General features: G+C 38.6%; 1 protein-coding gene across 1 annotated transcript in view; it reads right to left on the bottom strand.

The window, feature by feature from the left end:
• The window catches only part of LOC140235324 (arf-GAP with Rho-GAP domain, ANK repeat and PH domain-containing protein 1-like), a 138,962-nt gene extending 124,027 nt beyond the window's left edge, over positions 1-14,935 (bottom strand). Inside the window, exon 1 of the mRNA XM_072315348.1 lies at positions 14,867-14,935. The gene's annotated coding sequence lies outside the window, so the exon portion shown is untranslated. The remainder of the gene's footprint in view (positions 1-14,866) is intronic.
• Positions 14,936-20,391: the final 5,456 nt, after the last annotated feature.

Genomic DNA, 20,391 nt, shown 5'->3' with positions numbered 1-20,391 from the left:
TTTTGTTTAAGATGCGAGGCAATATTTTGATGAGTTCATTACTTCACAAATATCAGATGCATGAAATCCACAAAAATTAAAACACAAACACGCACGGATCACCAAGAGCTGTTCTCACATTATTCTTGTTTCATCTATTTTGAATATTCTCTTTTTAGGTCAAAGATGACTCCATGTACTGTACCTAAACCCAACTGGTGAATGATGCACATAATTTGCCATTTCCTAATAAAAAATAAGATCTTAGTATATACATTAGCCCATTATGAACTTACACAAATGTCTTGACAATATCAACAGGAGAGGTTTGCCAAGTTGTCTAAAACCATGCAAATACATGTATGGTAAAAAATCAATGACTTCTTTCAGTAAGTACAGGCTGGTAATGACTGAAATGTCAAGCTGTTTTGAGGGCTTGAAGTTACTGGTGCATTGTCTGCTCCAATTTGAACTGAAACATGGTGTAGAAAGGACATCTAGACCTTCACTTGATCTAATTTCAGTGCTTCTTTCATTATGATTGTGAGATCTGGGGAAACCTCCAGCTGTTCTGCAAAAAGGGAACATCAGTACCACATTATCTAGTCAGACTTGAAGTTAAAGGTAAAAAAACTGTCTATTCTTGCTCTAAAAAGGATAGAAATGCATGCATACAAAATATGTGAAATGATGCTGTGACATTAAATCATTTCCATCAGGTAGCAATGAAAATGCAAAATGTCGGCCAAAAACGGTATGGCAACAGTACTGTCATCTGCGAATATATCCAATCTTGGATGCTACGTAATGATTTATAATCAATTATCGATAATCAACAAATTGGGCAACAGCAGATCAATCATCACGTAATGTTCCACCTGTACCTACAACTGAACAGTGTGGGTGCATTGGGAATAAAAGTAGGGTACTAATGTTAATTGTATCTAAAATATTTTACACTTTTGATCTTTAAATACTCAAACAAAAAAAAAAAACAAAAAAAAAACCTCAATATCCTAGTACATCGTGCCAACCACACAAGTTTCTCGGTAGGCCCTATCAATACATTGCAAGTAAATTCCAAATTGTGGTTCAAGATGAATTTTGAGCCCTTCTGAGAACTACTTTCTAGCTTTAAAACATGAAGAAAAAGAAAACCACCAGATTCAAGCACAGTGGGGTGGAGTGCCATTTGAGTGAGTCACATAGTGCATGTAAACAGAAACTTAACCCCAGGTGGGATGAGGGGCAAATAAGAGCAAAAACCAAGAGATTTTTCTCCCAAGGATAGAGTGTTCCTCTTCTTGTGAAAACTAGACCACAGTTTTGTTCCATAAACTTCTTGGATATTTTCACTTTTACACCATAATGAAAGAGCATTTGACTAACATCTTTCAGAAAACTGGGGGAATAACATTACCCTAAACTGAAATATGAAATTTTGTGGAATTCTCCTTATCTATAATGACCACATGTACATGTAGTGTAGTAATCTTCTTTATCCTGCGATGATGGCACTACGACTTTTGAATCAATTTTTCAGTTTTCCTCAAACTTTCACTATCAAATGTGTTCTACATTGCTGCTTTTGCACAATCAACATATTTGGGCTTTGGCTTCCTTGAAAGAAAAACAATGATTGTACTTCAGAGTGGTATTATTTTGATATCATTTGTAAAACATTGTAACACATGTCCAGATGGAAAAAAAAAAATTGCGATGAATTTCACTGATTCCCTTTACTTGTGATAAATTAAATCATTTACATCACAGAAAAAGAAATTACACTTGGCACCTTTCAGCACATACTGGCATGGGAAAAGAGAATCAGATTTTCTTCATCATACTGATTACAATTTCATAATCTAAAAAGAAAAATGTTCAGTGTTTAACTAACTAGTGTTTGTGCAATTTTACCTTTTTTCCCCTTTTTTTATGAGGGGACTGCATACTACAAGCTCTGCTTTTTAGCAGTCACCTCCATTTCCAACAGTTTTGTTTCTGAGTTTACCATAATGATATAGCATTTATTTGTATCACTGTTAATAATTTACCTGTGTCTTTATTACATGTTATTATGTTCTTCACATTGCTGTACTGATTTCGTGACATTATTTGTAGGCGTAAACATTTCAGTGTCTCCCCAATTTGTTGGAGATGAAATAAATCAACCTGAACTTGAACTTGAACAATAAAACTTTCTTCATTCATTGAATCCAAACATACTTGTTTTACGTTTGAAGAAACTTCCCCTTTAAGATGGTAGGGTCTGGCCATTCTTAGAAGCAAGATTCAGTCAAGATTCCTGCTTGGATCACTCCAAACAATTGTTCAAAACTAAGGAAGACTTACATGAAACCACTGCCTGCATTGTATATGAGTTGGGTCATCTAGATCTATTTGAAACCGAGAGAAACTGGTATCCATCACATTCAACGCCATTGTTCTGTCCTGTGTAATTTATACCCAATAAAACAAGTGTGCACAGAAATTAAACATGGTGACTTTCGCAGTAATGCCCGTAAAGCTGACAGCACTGTACGTACAAGTATGAATGCATGCAAAGTTCACAGAACTCCAGGACAGTCATTCCATGCATTGTACATTGCTTAACTCCATGCCTTCGTTGATCGTGGCTTTGGTCACTGTATTCTGAATTACAATTCATCAAAACTAATTAAAATCAACAAGGTACAATGTAGCCATCTGATTACTTTTGTTTGATGTTCACTTGAACAAGAACGCTTACAAATAATTCCACCAGGGAGCACTTAACAAGGAGGAAGTATGTAGGCCTATCCTATTTCATTGCCTGCTTCATTCATGTACAGCTGTAGGCAACAAAGCAGACATGTACATTTTGTATCCTAAATTTGAGAAAGGTCTTGAGATTTGAACGAGGAAGTTCAGTACCATGCGCAGATAATGTGTATAGAAGGAGTCGATATGCATCAGTACAATGCTAGTGTAATCCAGGATAAACACTTAAATTTCTGAGCTGTGAAAGACATGCTACATTGTACTATAGGTCAAGATATCATGCACTACATGCCATTGTGGTGCAACATGTAAACTGTCCACAAGTGTACTTCTTCATAGTTCATTTAGTTTTTGTTTTGCTGTTGTTGTTTTTATGAAAAAGGGTGATCATTGGTGACAATGCTTCGTGAAACAGTATGGTTACATCTAGACACCATATCTTGGTGTAAAAAAAAAAAATAATAATAATAAAGTCTTCTTGTGGGATAATGAACGAAATAGAGGGATCTTAAAACTGTTTATGAATGCAGATTACTTGACACAAAGCAAAGAAAATGTACCACATGTGTGTAAAGTATTGAAAGGTCATTAAATACGGAGGTACATGTACAGACAGGGACACCTGCAATGTGTCATGATGGTCATGTGACTGTAGCAATGCTTCCATAGCACAATGCTTATCACACAAAATATCACATCAAAATTTCATTTCTCAGCCCTTACAATGAGCCACCTCAAGTCTGCTTCAATGTTAGCACTGACCCCAAAGTTTCATTTTGTTTTGTTTTTGTTTTGTTTGTTTGTTTGTTTGGGGGCTTTTTTTTTTCTGCAAGTAGATAGAATGGTCAATGTTCAATAAACAGACTTTCTTTACAGTATTGGGTAAAATGATTTACGCTTTCTTTCTCTACTCTTTCTTTGCCCTGTGATAATGATACAGAGATGGATCATGGGTATTGTTCGCAATTTTTGTGTCAAACAAAGATGCAAAAGGGCAACAAGACAATAGGCCCGTTCACAAACAATGAAAATCGAAATTTCAATCGCGATCCAAATTTCGATTTTCTTTTCGACCGTTCATACACAGGGAAAAATCGCACTTCGCAGCAAGGAAAGAACGATCAGTGGCCAAACTGCGCATGCGCGAAACTTGCATGACCGAAGACTGACCCCGCCCGCAGTCCCAATAGAGTTTCGCACGCGCTACGAACGATGGGATTAAAAATACCGATTTCCGAATCTCGATCGCGCTCACACACACGACGCTTGGCAAAATAATCGCGATTATTCTGAAAAATCGCACTAATAGTGCGAGTTGGATCGCGATAAGGATCGCGGTAATTAGTGAGATTTTTCTGTCCACACTGGAAAAAATTTCGAAATTTTGATCGCGATAAGAAAATCGATTTTTAAATCGCACTTTTTCCCTTGTGTGTGAACGGGCCTAATGGTAAGCAAATAATCACTGATTACGCAGGCGATGGTAGAATCTAACATCGCCAAGGTGGTCCCCAAGGTGTCTATCAGGCCGAGCAGAAGGCGAGGGCTGATAGACACCTAAAGGAATACCAAGGGGATGTTATAGATTGTATCCAATGCCCAAGAAATCGGAGATGATTATTTGTTTTATATCCCACATCAATTGACAAACTTGAGATTTGACAAAAATATATTCCATCAACCACGCAGACTTTTATTTTATAATTGTGCTGAATATTACAACACAGGCAGTACAACTGCGGTCCACAGCAGTCGAATGAACAAGACTAAAAAAAAAACATAAGATCTAAGATGATAGCAAGCGATACTGATGTAGCAATAATTGTACGATGTACACGGATTGTGCCACCAGAACTTGCTAGCTACTCGCTTGGCCAACAGATGCAAGCGATACCTTTATCAACTGCAAACTAAAAAGTATATCACATAAAAGTATATTTACACACGTATGTGATAGTACCACAAAATACATTGTAGATGCTGGGAGAAAAACATCTCTCGGTCACATGTTCCAAATTCAAGTAATCCCAGTGGTCAAACATACATGTACTCATGTCAGATATGAGAAATATCAAAAGAAATTACAAGGTACTTACATCACTTTATTATAAACAAGTACATATGATCTGTACTCATTTTTTTTTTAAGTGATCTTTACATATGTTTTCACCCCTTCATTTTTCATACCAGGAACTATCCATTTGCCACTTGGAATCCAACCAAACATTACAGTATTACAAATTATTTCCTTTCTAAAACCAGGTCAAGCCTTACAACAACAACTTGACTGATATGGTATACATTTTCCGCATTATACCTTACATTACTCCACTTTCCATGTTAAAGTACTGACATTGTAATTGTATCTCCAAGTGCTTAGAGCTGCTCTAAAACATGGCCCCAGTGCATAAAAAGTATATTTGTACGGCAACTTTGCAAGTAACTGTAACTCTGCAATCAATGGTAACTAACAGTGATATCTTGGCTTTCATAAGTATTGGCTATTGAATTGTTGTGTATGGTAAAATTTAGACCATCTGTTAGCCTCTTCCAACAGTCTTCAAGTTGTTAATTCAGAGTCACGAGCAATGAACTACAGGCAAAACTGAACGCTTCATCACCAGGGCCTTGCTAGCAATTGTGATTATTATTCATGATTGTGAGAAAGCCTACATTGTTGATACTTAAGTTTGATAGTTAATAGCATACCTAATTGTGCAATGGTGGGAGATGTGTACAATATATTACCTCCGAGTCCTGGCATTACTATGACATGAAAGACAATTTATAAGCTCTGGGAGGTACTGTGTGCAGTCACAACTGCTTTAACTCACTTGTAACTAAGACCTTTGCCACTTGGAGAGAAAGGGACTGACAACATGTAGATTAAACAAGGTCAAAAACTGAGTCAATTGATATGATTACTATGCTTGTAACTTCAATACATGGGCCTTCATATCACCCGTTAACTTGCACAAGCTTTATCAAAGAATATACACTGCTCACCTGGAATATGTTCATTCGTTGAACCTGGAATATGTTCATTCGTTGAAGATATTTTTTATACTTCACTTTCACTGGCAAAATCAGTTTAATACATGTATGTGTCTCGTAAAAGGATTTGATTACATAAATGTGAATAACAGCATATTTCACACATGAAGGGGCAGGGCTGAGCTCTGCATGCAAGGTGGACTACATCATGCATTTCCAGCAAATTACTCTCACAATGCTGTTAAACACTCCTTCATAAACATCTTAGATTTGATAACAATAGTATTAAACACTCAGGTAGTTCACTACCTTTGTGGCCTTATTTTCATCATGCAGAGCTTTTCAACTCTCCTAATTCACTTAGAGCCAATGATTCATTTCAATAAAATTTATATGAAGTTTATATTTGGATGAATATATCTAATAATTTGTGTTCTGTTTTACTCAATGTCTCTTTCAAATTCAGGAGGGAAAAATGCTTTATTGTTACCAATAACAGAAAAGAAGAAGATAAAGAAGAAAATTTAAAAAAAATAAAGAAGAGAAGAAGTTAAAGAATAATAAAAGGATGAGGTAAAAATAAAAATTTGCCCAGTTTTTATCCGTAATCAATCTGTCCCTTTCATGGTTCTGCAGTCATCATGCATGCACCATCCCAAAGTGGCATTTTTATATCAAAATGTATAGTATATTATCTTTCCAGAGGCAACACTAAACAGAGAGAATGGTTTGGTATGGGCTCTCTGCTCAGCGGCAAGCTCCGTACCCATGAGGTGTCGTCTCCAAAACAGTCCTCTCCCGCCCCAGCACTTTAGCGCATCCTGTAACACCCTTATCTTGTCAAGCATGCCTAGCAAAATTTCCTTCTAACCCAAATAGGACTTAACACCTTCTGAAAGCCAGGAGGCCCACTTTTTGGTACATCTTGTAGGTTACAGACAAAGATGTAAGCTCTCCACAATTACATGTATGTGCAGTTTTATTTATCAATATCAAAACATACACGTATGATAAGTTCTGAGTAGTCCCAAAGGCCCCCAAAATGAATAAATTAATATCAAAAGTGAAAAAAAAAACTTCTATGTATAATAAAGATTACATCAGTAGCACAAAGTGCATGCATGCAAATTTTGAGCATTGCACATATATGCAAAACTACTTGAAATCAAAACCAAGCAATTATGCTGCCCAAAGAAGTAATGAGGACATCTTTTATAAGCACAGCTCTAATACTACTAAAACCAAAAGATGAATGCTGTGTAAGTGCAATCAAAATCCAATCCAATGTGTGGCTTCCTTTTGTGTTCAGCCAAGTGTTTAATGATGTATCAATCTCTGTTCTCTGTCCTAGTCTCATACACTTCCTTATCACCTACATGTATACTTTATGAGATGTATGGTGTGTACAACATATACTGTACATGTCAATTTCCAGTCATTTAAGCCTTGCACGTCCACACTGCTCAACTAGGATACATTTCTTTCTCTGAATAAAATGGATGGACCGCAATCGGCAATGGCTTTTCTATTCATCTGTTTCACAGTGCTTTATCATTTTATTGTATGTCATACTTCCAGTCAAAGCAGAGAGAATGGATACAATCATAATAGAAAGCAGTCGGACAGATCGTTCACATAGATCTACAAGTACAACCACTTAGTGACACTCGTGTACAGTATGGGTACATGCCCGAAAGCTGAAAGAGAAATTAGCATTAGGCCAAGTAAAAAAAGAAACCAGTTTCTCGTCCTCGCGCGCATCGATTTTGGCCGCCGCATCGATTTTTTTACTATTTACTATTTTCAAAATGGCGCTGAAAATACCAAGAAATTCATAATTCTCGTCCCAGCCCGCTCCCCGCCCACATCAATTTTCAGTTGCCGAATCAACTTTTTTGATATTTACTATTTTTTCGGCCGCCGAAAAAAGAAATTGACAATAATATTCACCTACCAATGGTGATGTCTCATTTCTAATTACGCCTTGCGTCCTCTACTTAGCTGTAGCATGGTAGCTCCATGGCTGTAGTACAGCTGTAGCTTCTGTAGTGCGTATGTAAAAACGCATGCATTTCACACTGCTCCACAAAACAGTCGAACTGTAGTTGGATGGGCGGGCCGCGGGCGGGCCTGAGCTGTGATGTACAGCGCACTCGGTACGTCGTGAACGCGATAGCGGCAACATTTTTGCGAACAATCGCTGATATTCCATGCGTATTTCGCGCATTGTTCGTATTTTTCCCCGTTTCTCATACATGTATTTTAAGCGGATGAATTGTACTGTACAAATGCTTGTGAGGATTGAATGGAGTTTGTATACATTTTCCTGTCATTGTGACTATGTGCATGTGCGTGCAGTGTCGGAAGGTACGGTAATGCAGTGGCCGTGCCGCACCGTTTACAGTACATGTATTGGCCATGTGCGTGTCTGTAGCTGTGTAGAGGCCCGTACACTCTGCTCTGTAAAGGCGCGTTTACACCGGATCCGGCACGGCAGCACGGCACGGCATTCCGGTACGTCACACTGCGCGGCACGCCGTTTCCCGTTTCCACTGCATACGGCACGGCAAAAAATAACATGTAAATTCCCATAGACAATCAGCGCTCGATCACCGCTTGATTTTTTAGCAGCTAGGTCTCGAGAAGTCTTGTAGAGTGACATAATATCTCTGGACTCTGATTGGCCAAAGTGATAAATGCCGTGTGCCGTGCTCCAAAAATGGCTCTCAGATCGATTCACAAATCCGGCAAAAAATGCCGTATCCGACAAATGGAACGGTACCGTTGCAGTGTAAACGGCTTCATAGGATTTACTGGGGAGCGATTTTTCGGGTTGCCGTGATGCCGTGCCGTGGTGCCGTGCCGGATCCGGTGTAAACGCGCCTTCACGTTGCATCTGACGGCGATGTATTGTTATATTTTGAAGATAAAATGAATGCGCTTTTCCAGCAAATGTAAAATTATTAAATGGGTGTATCTACAAAATAAATAACTTTTCCACGGATTCTGGTTTGTCTCGTATTTCTGCGGGATACTTTTCTTTACGATGTAAATTCACGGACACGGCTGGCGTGAGTCGTATCTCGGTTAGTAGCTCCATGGTCGTATCATCTGTAGTGTGGTATACAATCATTCATCATCCAAATGATGAGTGATTATCAAATGTCTTTTTAGAACATGAAGAAATGCCATATCAGTATCATTTTGACATCCATCTGCAATTGTACAAGCCAGTTTCCAGTTGAATGTGCTACAATTGTACTGTGAAGAAATGCAGATACATTGTACATACCAGCTGTGTGGACACAAAAAGTCACAAACACCAATGATAAATAAAGCAGTGTTTTGAATATCATGGAATTTATTTAAGTCGTATAACACATTTGTTGAAAGATATGTTTTATACCTGTTTCAATTAATAGCACAATACATCAGAATTGCAAGTACACTGGTATCAGAAATGCCATTACAACACTAAATACCAGTTTTAAGATGGTCATTTTCCCTTGACATCTGTGGTGGAAAGAAAAAGCAAATGTATTTCTGCATGCATGAAGTTTCATTTCAAGTATGGTACATATATATATTTGTTTGAAAATGCACAGAGTGCAGGCAAGACATACACTTGGGACCTGGTCTCTCATAACACAGCTACCAGAGTGATATTTCATTTCATAAATTGGATATAGAAAATAGTAAAGCCCTCTCTCGTTACCTTTCTCAGAATTACCGGACGAGAAACACATATTACTTTCATTTTGACAATTCTCGAAAAAAATAGTAAGATATCAAATAGTAAGGACCTCCCTCATCGCCTTGCTCAAAAAACCCGGACGAGAAACTACTTTCTTTTTTTACTTGGCCTTAGATATATGGTGTACTGCACAGTAGATTTGTTATGGATTCACATGGTAGTCACATCTTTCTGCAGTGGGAAGAGGCACAATGTACAGGCTGTATCATTGAAACAACCTCAGTATGTACAAATGTACACAAGGCCAATTCATGCATTTGGTGGTTCCCTTCCAAATCAAGTCCCTGGAACTGCATTCCTGTGGTTTGAGGCTGTTCACTTTTATTATCATTCTTCTATAATTCATTGCTAGTATCTCACAAGGTGGAGAAAAAAAAATCTTTCTCATTTGAGATATATCTTGACCATTTACAATATTCTTAAAATATCATAATATTTCTACTTGATTGATTTATTTGTTATAAAGTTCAAATTGTCATGGAAACAAGTAAGTGTGATGTGAGTTGTCTTTGTATACTTCCAAGGATGTCAATGGAAGCAAAAATTTTGATATCCCATTATACTATAGATCAATAAAGATGAATGTGAATCTGAATCTGAATCTGAACATTCCTTTCATTTAAACCACAGACTACAAGTACACTGTACTGTAACTTAAAGCCCCACCAGAGTGCAAAACTTCTATTGATCCTTACACATTTTAGGAGAGCAAAGTTTATGTTTCTGCCTCAAATCAGCAAACATCTACATTGTATAATTTTTGTCTGATTTTCTATATAAATGTAATGCATTTTAAAGGTTCCATCTAATCTTTCTCCAATATGTAATACATACTGAAGTTCAGAGAAATATTGCCAGCCAATCTGGTAGAGACAAAAATGTTCTGGTTACTTGAAAGGTTAAATGCTGAAGATAACCACAGTTACAGTACAATGCAATCTCACACCAACAGGAAATAGCATATGAAACACACGTGTATTACACAAGCGGCATATTTTGCAAATAAGGCTATATGACCTCAGCTAACAGGATGTCTCTGCAAGTTGGTGTTGTTGTTGTTGTTTTTTCCACACATACACTCCCATCCACTACTAATATGTACACAAGAGAATCAATGCTATTAAAATATACACACAGATACACACACACACACACACACACACACACACACATACACACACACACAACTGTATCACGGTACAATGATCAAGCATTTGTAAGCAGATGATAACATTATACCCGGTACAAACAATTTCACAATGTATGAAAAAGCAGTACCATAATCACTTGAGAGTGAGCAAAGTTCATGAAACCTCTATATAATATGAACGAAAGTAAAACTATCACTTCTCTTCACTCCCATTTATGACAAAGGTTGTCATCACATGAGATGCCTTCTCAGTTTAGATCTACATGTAAATACTGTAAAATCAGCATCATCCCTTTTCTGGAAAAAAAAAAAAAGATGTGTGATTTATGATACCACTTTGCATGATTGTGTATGCTGTGGAATATCAATGAAGTACGTAGCCTAAATGGGAAGAATGTCATTCTCTCCAGCAGAAAATTAAAATAAAATGGCTCACACTTGCAGTGTAAAAATTTTGAGATTCAAGCAATTTCACTTTGTCCAAACTTTGTTTGCTTTTTTTTTTCTTATTGAACAACAAACTGAAAATGACAGTAAAGGTAATCCCTTGTATAGTTTGTTATTGTTGTGGTTGTTGCTCTCTCCAAAATCTATGAAGACAAAAATATGCCATACCCAAACCACAAAGAAAGGGAAAAACTGACAGTGCCATAAACTCTTTCAGCCTTTAACCCTTTTCAGCAAAGAGACTTGAGCTTGGGGAAAAACTAACTCACGCACAAATTTCAACTTTTACAGTACCAAGGTAAACGTATGCCATATTCAATACATGCCATATAGGCCTATGAACTCATGCGAATCATGAACTACCCACTGCGCTCTTTCTCCTCATCATGCCTTTACCCTGTCAATCTAGATAGCAGGGTGTCGAAAAAGTTAATTCAGTACTGAACTAGAAGTAGAATTGAACTGAACTGGAACTTGAATTCTATCAACATCCACAGCTTTAAGATATTTTAAGCAAAAAAACATGCACTCAAGACCAAGTGCATTTAATCATGACATGGATGAAAAGAAACCAGAAAATAACAAAAAAGCTTATTCAATGAGATCTAGCATATGTATCATGCAACTGCTTTATTCATGAAATACATTTTGGCCATGGTACATTGGCACTGATGTACTTTCGCATCCATTTTGATATCTCAATTTTTCAAACCCGAATCGCGCCAAAGTCACAGGATATACCTTATTTTCAATCACTCACTTACATTTGAACCAAACTGGTCATCGCAAAGCATTGATATTGACATCAACATTCATGCCATCACTCAAAAGAACTCACTTTTCGCTCTAAAGCAATCACAGCTAACGCTGCCTGCACAATTTGAAACTGAAGTTAGCCGTCAAACACTGCACAACAAATGCTAAAAATCAGTGTACAAATGATTTATGGCAAGTTAAATAAAGTCAGTTAAGAAATGCAATTCCAATGAAGAGTGTACATGAACATGCACAGACAGACAGACACACAGACAGACAGACAGTCCGAGACAAAGACATATATACACGCATACACACACATACATTTCTTAACTGACTTTAAACTTGGAACAATCGTTGACATTGTACATTGTTATTTCTACCTCCCGAATCAAGTCCTGGTGACTAATTTACTTGAAAGATACATCCCATGACATTAGATGGCTAACTTCTGTTTCAGACTGTGAAGACAGTGTATGTCGCGAGCTCTCACCAAGACCCAAGAGTGAGTTACATTGTACTTTGAGCGCCAATATGAAAGTCGATCGACATCGATATTGATGCTTCCCGCTGACTGATTTGGATCAAATTTACATGGGTGAATAAAACGTATATCCTGTGATGTTGGCACAATTTGGTTCAGTAGAATTCAAGATATCAACAAGGATATGAGAGTAAATTAGCACCTATACATTTGTGTTCACAGGCCCTAATTACTATTTAGACCTTAATCTACATGAAGTACACTGTAGATCTGTACAGGTGTACCGGGCCAGCCGGAGTAGATCTATCTGCCCATCCCAATGGGCAAAGTAAATACATCAATGAATAATCACAGAAACTAACACATCTATTGGAAAAAGTTAGAACAGATGCATAAAACTAGATGTAGTGGACTTAGGGGACTGCCCAGACGAAGTGTAAACAATAAGTTACCATAAGATTTATTCCATTGTCAACATTGTTCAGTTTTGCCTCTCTACAGAAGGGTGGTCATGAAGGTTTCTTTGGGCGCTAGCGTACTTTCGCACCTGTTTGTCAAATTATCTCCAAACATGCACAAACTCACCCTTGTTATTCAGTAACCTAAAATACTTGCATCTGATTCTCCAAAGTCAAATAGACGTTTAGTTTGAACACTTTTAGTATTTACAAGTGTCGGAAAATCGTTGGAAAATCTTGATCGCTTGAAGTGCTCCTCTGCACACAAGCACAGTACGAATGTGTTCAATGCATGTGAAGGGTCAATCATTATTTTGGTCTGAGTGAAGCGACACAGGGGCTTTTTCTATGGTGCCGTCGAAAAGATAAAATTTGTTTTTCTCTTTTCCTCGGCCAAGTCTCGCATTCCATAGCAGTTGCAGCTTCCTTCAAATCAATCATTTCTTCAAGGTTTTCCTCTTGGTTAACTTTCTCAATTTTCTTTTTAACGAGGTATAGGCCTACTTTCTGCCTAACTTTGTTTCCTTCATGGGTTGTTTCCCTCCAACTACAAGGGTTTTTCCTTTCTTATATCCTCTCCAATATCTTTTTCTATGTGACATTCTAATAAATCTTTTTTAATTCATTTCCTTCTCAACCTGTATAATTCTTTCTTTCCTTCCTAATCACCTTTGCTTTCATCCAGTTTTGATTCATCTGTAATATTTTCTATTATTCTACCTGGTGTTTTTTTTTTGTTTTTAATCTAGTTATATTTTTCTCTTTGCTTTCTTCTTTTCTTTTCAAACATACAATGTACCGGGTATCCATCTCTCCCTTGCTTTCCTTTACAATGCAAGTTTTTCTTCTTTCTTTCCTTCCGTTATCTTTTAGTGAACTCTCTATTTTGTAAACCTTTTGTTTCATTTTTGCCAGTTTTTTAATATCTTTTCTTTCATTTCCTCTTCCCCCTTTTCCTAGCCTTATTTTTAAAGGCTTTATATTCTTTCACCCTTGACTTATAACCACATTTTTCACAACTTTCTTTCATGCACACACACACACACACACTTTTTTGTATAATTTGTCAATCTTTTGTTTTTCTTCCTTTTTCATATAAGCAATAATTCATGACAACACAAATTTCTTTATAACATAAATACCACATTGTCAATATCACGATTGAAAAAGAAAGAATTTTGCATGTAAAAATGGAAAAGAAACAACTACACATCCCCACACATACGCATGCGTGCACACACACACACAACACAAACCCCAATCCTCGATCAATCGCTGCCGCGACTCGGTACAAGCCGACAGAAAGGTGGAAAAAGTATTATCTTTTTAAAGATGCCATAAAAGGACTTGCTCCAATCACTGTGAGATAGCTACATTTAGATCAATCGCTGCTGCACTGAGAACCATGCTGCGCTGTCTGCTTTCATGCAACGCATAGTTATTGCAGAGCGAAGTTTAGCTGCGATCGACATTCCGACAAATCAATGTACAATGTTAAAACGGTGCAAAATTCATTTTCTACTGGACTTGAATCTCACTTACATGCAAATATTCGAGGCTGTTGGATATCGTTAGAGTGAGTTTCTGAATTCTGTGCATGTTTGGAGGTCATTTGACAAACAGGTGCGAAAGTACACTAGCGCCGTTTCTTTGTTTAACGATCAGAACATTGTTCAACACAAAAACAAAACAAAGACAAAGACAACAAAAAAATACATCAAGACCTGGCAATTCAAGGCGTGTACCCAGTAGCAGGCAGGCTTACTACTTCGAAACGACTGGTTTGTGTTTACTTGCCACCGAAATCCGTCGGTAGAGCAGAGTGTACCATATACCACTGAGCACTGTACCCAATACCATTTTATCCTTCGGCACCCTGTGTGCTGCCCGTGCTGTCCGCTGTTCCTACAGCACTGCGTGCGATCAAGAAGTCACAGGGGCAGGAGGACAATTACCATTATCACGACTGACAAGTGAGTGAGATCTCCGAACTCCACACCTGAGCTAGTCCATGACTACAAGTCGATATGTTTTCTTAAAATCTCTCTCAAAACTTGAGGGTAACTCTGAGTTAAATTACTTACCAGATGAATGATTGGAGCGGTCCTCTTATGAATGTATAATCGCATTTAGTACCACTTTCTTCCCGGTCGCGTATCTGGACTGGCATTGAAAATCCAGCGATTGTAGAGCAAAATCTTTGCTTACTTCCGTATTTGAGACCGATAGTCTTCTTTCAAGTCATAGTCAATTCAGACACAAAGTCATATACTCGTAGTCGCTCCTGCATGTAAATGCAAAATTCTCCTGAGTCACGTGTTTGTTTGTTTTTTTTACAATTTGCACATTTCTGTCGTAAATATTTGTCCCATTCCAGCCATGTGCCTATATTTTCCTGTAGCATTTCGTAAAATGTGTGTTTTTTCTCTCTGTCTCTCAATCTTTGGTTTTCACCTGAGCAGGTAGAACTTTGTTTTTGAACGACAGTAACATCAAAGAGATTTTTCTCCTCTCCACTGGGGAAAATCTCTTGGAGTAACATCGACGTGATTGTCATTATCAAGCAATTAGGTGAAACGAAATGCCTATATTCTCATAATCTCAAGATGGAATGGGGAGCAATTTATTACAGTGCCTGGTTCGCAGAACCATATCACTTCTTTTTTAATCTTCAGATAACATCATTAGTCGTAAACTACTCTCCTCAAATCACTCGTTCTATTCATCAGACCTCGTACTAATATGTGGAAAACATAATTGGTGGGTACAGTTTGTCCTGATGTGTGTAAACTTTATACAATCATGACCATTATGGTTTATAGGCCCAATATAGATTCTAGTGGAGTCAACAAGCGCGCCGGAACACTTTTGGGTTTTTATTTTGTTTTGTTTTGTTTTTGTTTTGTTTGTTTGTTTGTTTTTTTTTGGGGGGGGGGGGCAAAATCTCGAGGGTGGCACATTAGTATGTGACGGTGTGTGAAGTCCTCGGCGAGGGTACCACGGTAAGGACTTTTTGTAGAAACAAAGTATAAAAGTGGCGTTTATAGAGCATTTAAAAGCAAATTTCTAGGAAATTACACATAGTGAAAAAAAAAAAATTAGTGCGAAGCCAGATAATAACATACGAGGGGTAAACTTATGTGACGATGTAAGATCTTCGGTGAGGGAGCGAAGCGACCGCGCGGGGGGGGGGGGTGTGGGGGGGATACCCCTCCCACGGTAGGGACTTTTTGTAAAAACAGAGTATACAAAAGTCGCGTTTATAGAGCATTTAAAACCAAATTTCTAGGATATCAAACATAGAGAAAAAAAAAACAAATTAATGCGAAGAACTATAATGATTATAACATATTCTATAGGGGGTATCTTTATAATGATGTGACGGTTATGAGCTCCTCGGCGAGGGAGCGAAGCGACCGAGCAGGGGGAGGGTGTGGGAGGGGGGAATACACCCTCCCATGGTAGGGACTTTTTTTATATATAAAAAAAAAACAACAGAGTACAAAAGTCGTGTTTACAGAGCATTTAAAAGCAAATTTCTAGGAAATTAAACATAGTGAAAAAAATAGTGCGAAGGACTATGATTATACATACGGGGGTACATTTTATGTGATGGTGTGAGATCCTCGGCGAGGGAGTGAAGCGACCGAGCGGGGGGAGGGTGTGGGAGGGGGATCCCCCTCCCATGGTAGGGACCTTTTTTTTATAAAAACAGAGTACAAAAGTCGCGTTTATAGAGCATTTAAAACCAAATTTCTAGGGAATTAAACATGGCGAATAAATTAGTGCAAAGGACTATGATTATAACATATGGGGGTACATTTTTATGTGACGGTGTGAGATCCTCGGCGAGGAGGGTGTGGGAGGGGGGATACCCCCCTCCCACGGTAGGGACTTCTTGTAAAAAAAAAAAACAGAGTACAAAAGTCGCGTTTATATAGAGAGAGCATTTAAAAGCAAATTTGTAGGGAATTAAAAATGACGAAAAAAATAGTGGGTATCACGGTATAGGGACTTTTTGTAAAAAAAAAGAAAAGAAACAGAACAGAGTGTAAAAGTTGCGTTTACAGAACATTTTAATTCAAATTTCTATGGAATTAAACGGGGTAAAACAAACATAACTGCGAAGGACTATCATCATATTACGTAACTTATGAAAACTGTTCATTTTACTATTTGTACGGGCAGACCGAGCGAACCACTTTCACTTTGCCATTCGTCTAAAATGTATTCATTAAAAGCTTAATGTTCGAGCAATAAAGATTATTCTTATGTTGCTAAAAAGCATAGAAGAAAGGAAAAATGTAGGTTTACTAAAGGTATGTTTCAGGGGGCACACTCGAGGACGCGAGGCTACCATCTATACACTAAATTTACTCATAAGTAAATATTAGTGTATATATATCATAATGTCTATTAATAATGAATTATTTGCATTTTCAGTTATGAAATTGACAACTTTTAGACAAGAAAAGTGCCTTTATTGTTCATTTTGGTCTTTAAATAATTGAATAGTTATTTGTTACAGGGGGCACTTTTGGGGCGGGGGGGCAAAAACTCGTTTTGCCCCCCCCCCCCCCCCCGCAAGAAAAAGAAATATTTTGTTTTTGTTTTTGTGGGGGGGGGGGGCAAGTGCCACCCCCCCCCCCCCCACCACCACCACCCCCGCTTCCGGCGCCCTTGAGTGGAGAAGAAGACGGATAAACGTAGATGTCTAGATCCGCCGCAATGACGGCAAAGTGAGGGGGCCCAGAAAGAAGCATCGTTCGAAGAGGGTACAAAATAACACAAATAAAAACTCTGAAACTTTCCTCGCCCTCTCTCTTCTTTATCCATCCTAGCTTGTACCCACTGATTTCCACATCCTTTCCCTGCTGTTCTTTGCCTTTTCCCTCTCTTTAGTTTCCCTATCTTCTTAACAGCTCTCTCTCTGGCTCTAAGTTTCTTTTGGTCCTGCTCCTCCTCTTTTGTACTTGGTCGTCTTTTACGCTTCTCATCCACATCCTCAACTGGCCTCCTACATTATCACTAGTAAGCTGCGTTTACACCATGTTCCCGGCGGCCACGGCAGCCCCGTTTGCCTGAAACGTAGTGCACCGTGGGTAGATGAGACTGACAATAACTCCTGTTTTTGCATTCTTGTCTTGTTCGTTCTGGCAGTCCTCGCCCCGGTGAACATATTCTTACAGCTTCAGACGCTGCTCTCACGGCGTCTGGTCATCAGGCTATGCTATCAATATTTTCCGTCGAGTCCCGCTACGGACAGCCTCCAAGTTAAGTTACGGCCTATTAGACATAAAAACGTGCCGTCGTGTTTTGTTGCCTTCACCCCGTTTTATTACCGCATACAAGATTCCTCATTTGCACCGGGACCGCCGTGGCATTTTTTGACAGTTCAAAAATCTGACACGGACAGCATCCACGGCAATCACGGCCTGTCACGCCTGCCTATTCCGTCTCACCGCGTTGTTTCACGTCTATCCCGTTTTGTCCACGATGGCCTGAAACGTGTCTGCCGTGGTTTGCCGGGAACATGGTGTAACGCAGCAAAATGATTTACTGTCATTCCCTCCTTTCGTTTTTCTTCTTCTGCATGCTCTTTTCATATTGCGCACTCTCTCCATATCACTGGTCTTTCGTCTCTCCCTTCTCCAGAGTCCTCGATCCTCCATCTCCTCCTCCTCCTCCTTTCTTTCTTCTCTCACTTCACCGTCATTGCGGAGCATCCCTCTATTTCAATGTATGTTTTCTCCTCTATTGATTTTTTTATATATCATCACCGTTTTCTTTTGGAGATCTACTATTTTTTTGTAGGCCTACCCATGATGCCCTTACTTTCTATTGTATTTTTGTTTTCTAAATTCCGCTTAATTGTCAGTGATTCATGGGCGAGCAGGTTGACTCCGTTAAGTTGATTGATACTTTGTTTGATCTTTCAACCGGTGATTTCAATTAAATCAAAAGCTGAATGGATTAAGAAGGAGCGATCAATTAGCGCGTGATCCGGGCGGCGACAAAGACACACTTTCGAACAGTAGAGGGAGACATGACAGCAAACCTTCGGAGTAGGAAATGGGGTCTTGACCGGCGTTGGAATCGAACTCCGCTAAAGACGGAAGAAAAAGAGGAAATTCTATATAATATACTCTTGTGATTTTACATTAAAAAAGAAAAAAGTACATTGTATTTGCTTCAGTCACACGCGTAATCACTTTACATAATGCCCACACCCGTATAGGCCTAATTATCACTCACTGGTACAAAACATCATACATTTCCCACAATATTGCGTGGTCCATGGCTAAGCAGAAAAACCGATGAAAACAATCAACCAGAGACAAAGTAGCTTAAAGTTGGGAATCTAATTTTTAAAATTCGGCATTGGACGTGATTCGATATCTTTGTGCTTCACAGAGATATGATAAGCATCATAAGAATAATCAATGATTGATTTTTTTTTTTTTTTGCTAACAGAAACAATTGGATATTCATTCAATCAAAAAGGTTGAAGTTGCATTACATTCCAAATTCTTATTTAGGAGAGAAGGTACGTGATCGACACACCCTCTGAAATAAAGTGCTACCTCATCCTCAGATTATTCTCATAAGATAGTTCAAATAAGAATTGTGATAGTGCTAGTTAATAATTCCTGGTCCCCTCTCGATCCTCCTTTCTGCATCCCTCCGTTTCCCTTGCCCTCTTTTCTCTCCCTTCCCCCCTCCCTCACTATACTATATTCATCTCTCTCCCTCTTCTTTATCTCTTCCTCCTACATTCTCTCTCCCCAGATCCTCTCTCCTCCTTTCTTCATCTCTCTCTTCCCTCGGGGGCAAGGGGAACATTCCCCTTGCCCCTCTTTCTCTCTCTCTTTCCTATTTTTCTATCTCTCCCTGTCCCCTTGTCCCATTTCTCTCTCCTATAGTTTCTCCACATCTAATTCCCTCTTTCCAATCCTTTCTTTCCATTCCCTTGCCCCTCTCTCCTACCCACCCCCCCCCCCGCCATCCCCTTGTCCTATTTCTCTCTCCATCCTTTCATTCTCTCCTAGTTTTTCTCCATATCTCGATTCCTCGTTCCCCTCCTTCCTTTCTTTTCCCTTGCCTCCATTCTATCTCTCCCTGTCCCCTTGTCCCACTTCTCTCTCCTCCTTTCTCCATCTCTCTATTCCTAGTTCTCCAGTCCTTCTTTCTTCCTTCCTCTTGCATCCCCGTATGGCTCTCCTTCCTATTTTTTGTTATCTCTCACTGCCCCCTTCTCTAGAAGCTTCCTCTCCCCATTATTTCATTCTCCTCCTGTTATATCCATCTCATTTCCCTTGCCTTCTTTCTCTCTCCTAAATAAGAATTTGGAATGTAATGCAACTTCAACCTTTTTGATTGAATGAATATCCAATTGTTTCTGTTAGCAAAAAAAAAAAAAAAATCAATCATTGATTATTCTTATGATGCTTATTTACTCATCATATCTCTGTGAAGCACAAAGATATCAAATCACGTCCCATGCTGAATTTAAAAATTTAGATTCCCAACTTTAAGCTACTTTGTCTCTGATTGATTGTTTTCATCGGTTTTTCTGCTTAGCCATGGACCATGCAATATTGTGGGAAAT

Source organism: Diadema setosum, chromosome 11 (genome assembly GCF_964275005.1).
Source record: "Diadema setosum chromosome 11, eeDiaSeto1, whole genome shotgun sequence".
In the NCBI taxonomy this organism is placed as follows: domain Eukaryota; kingdom Metazoa; phylum Echinodermata; class Echinoidea; order Diadematoida; family Diadematidae; genus Diadema; species Diadema setosum.
Note: the sequence above shows the minus strand (reverse complement) of the source record. Positions and strands in the feature narration are given on the sequence as shown.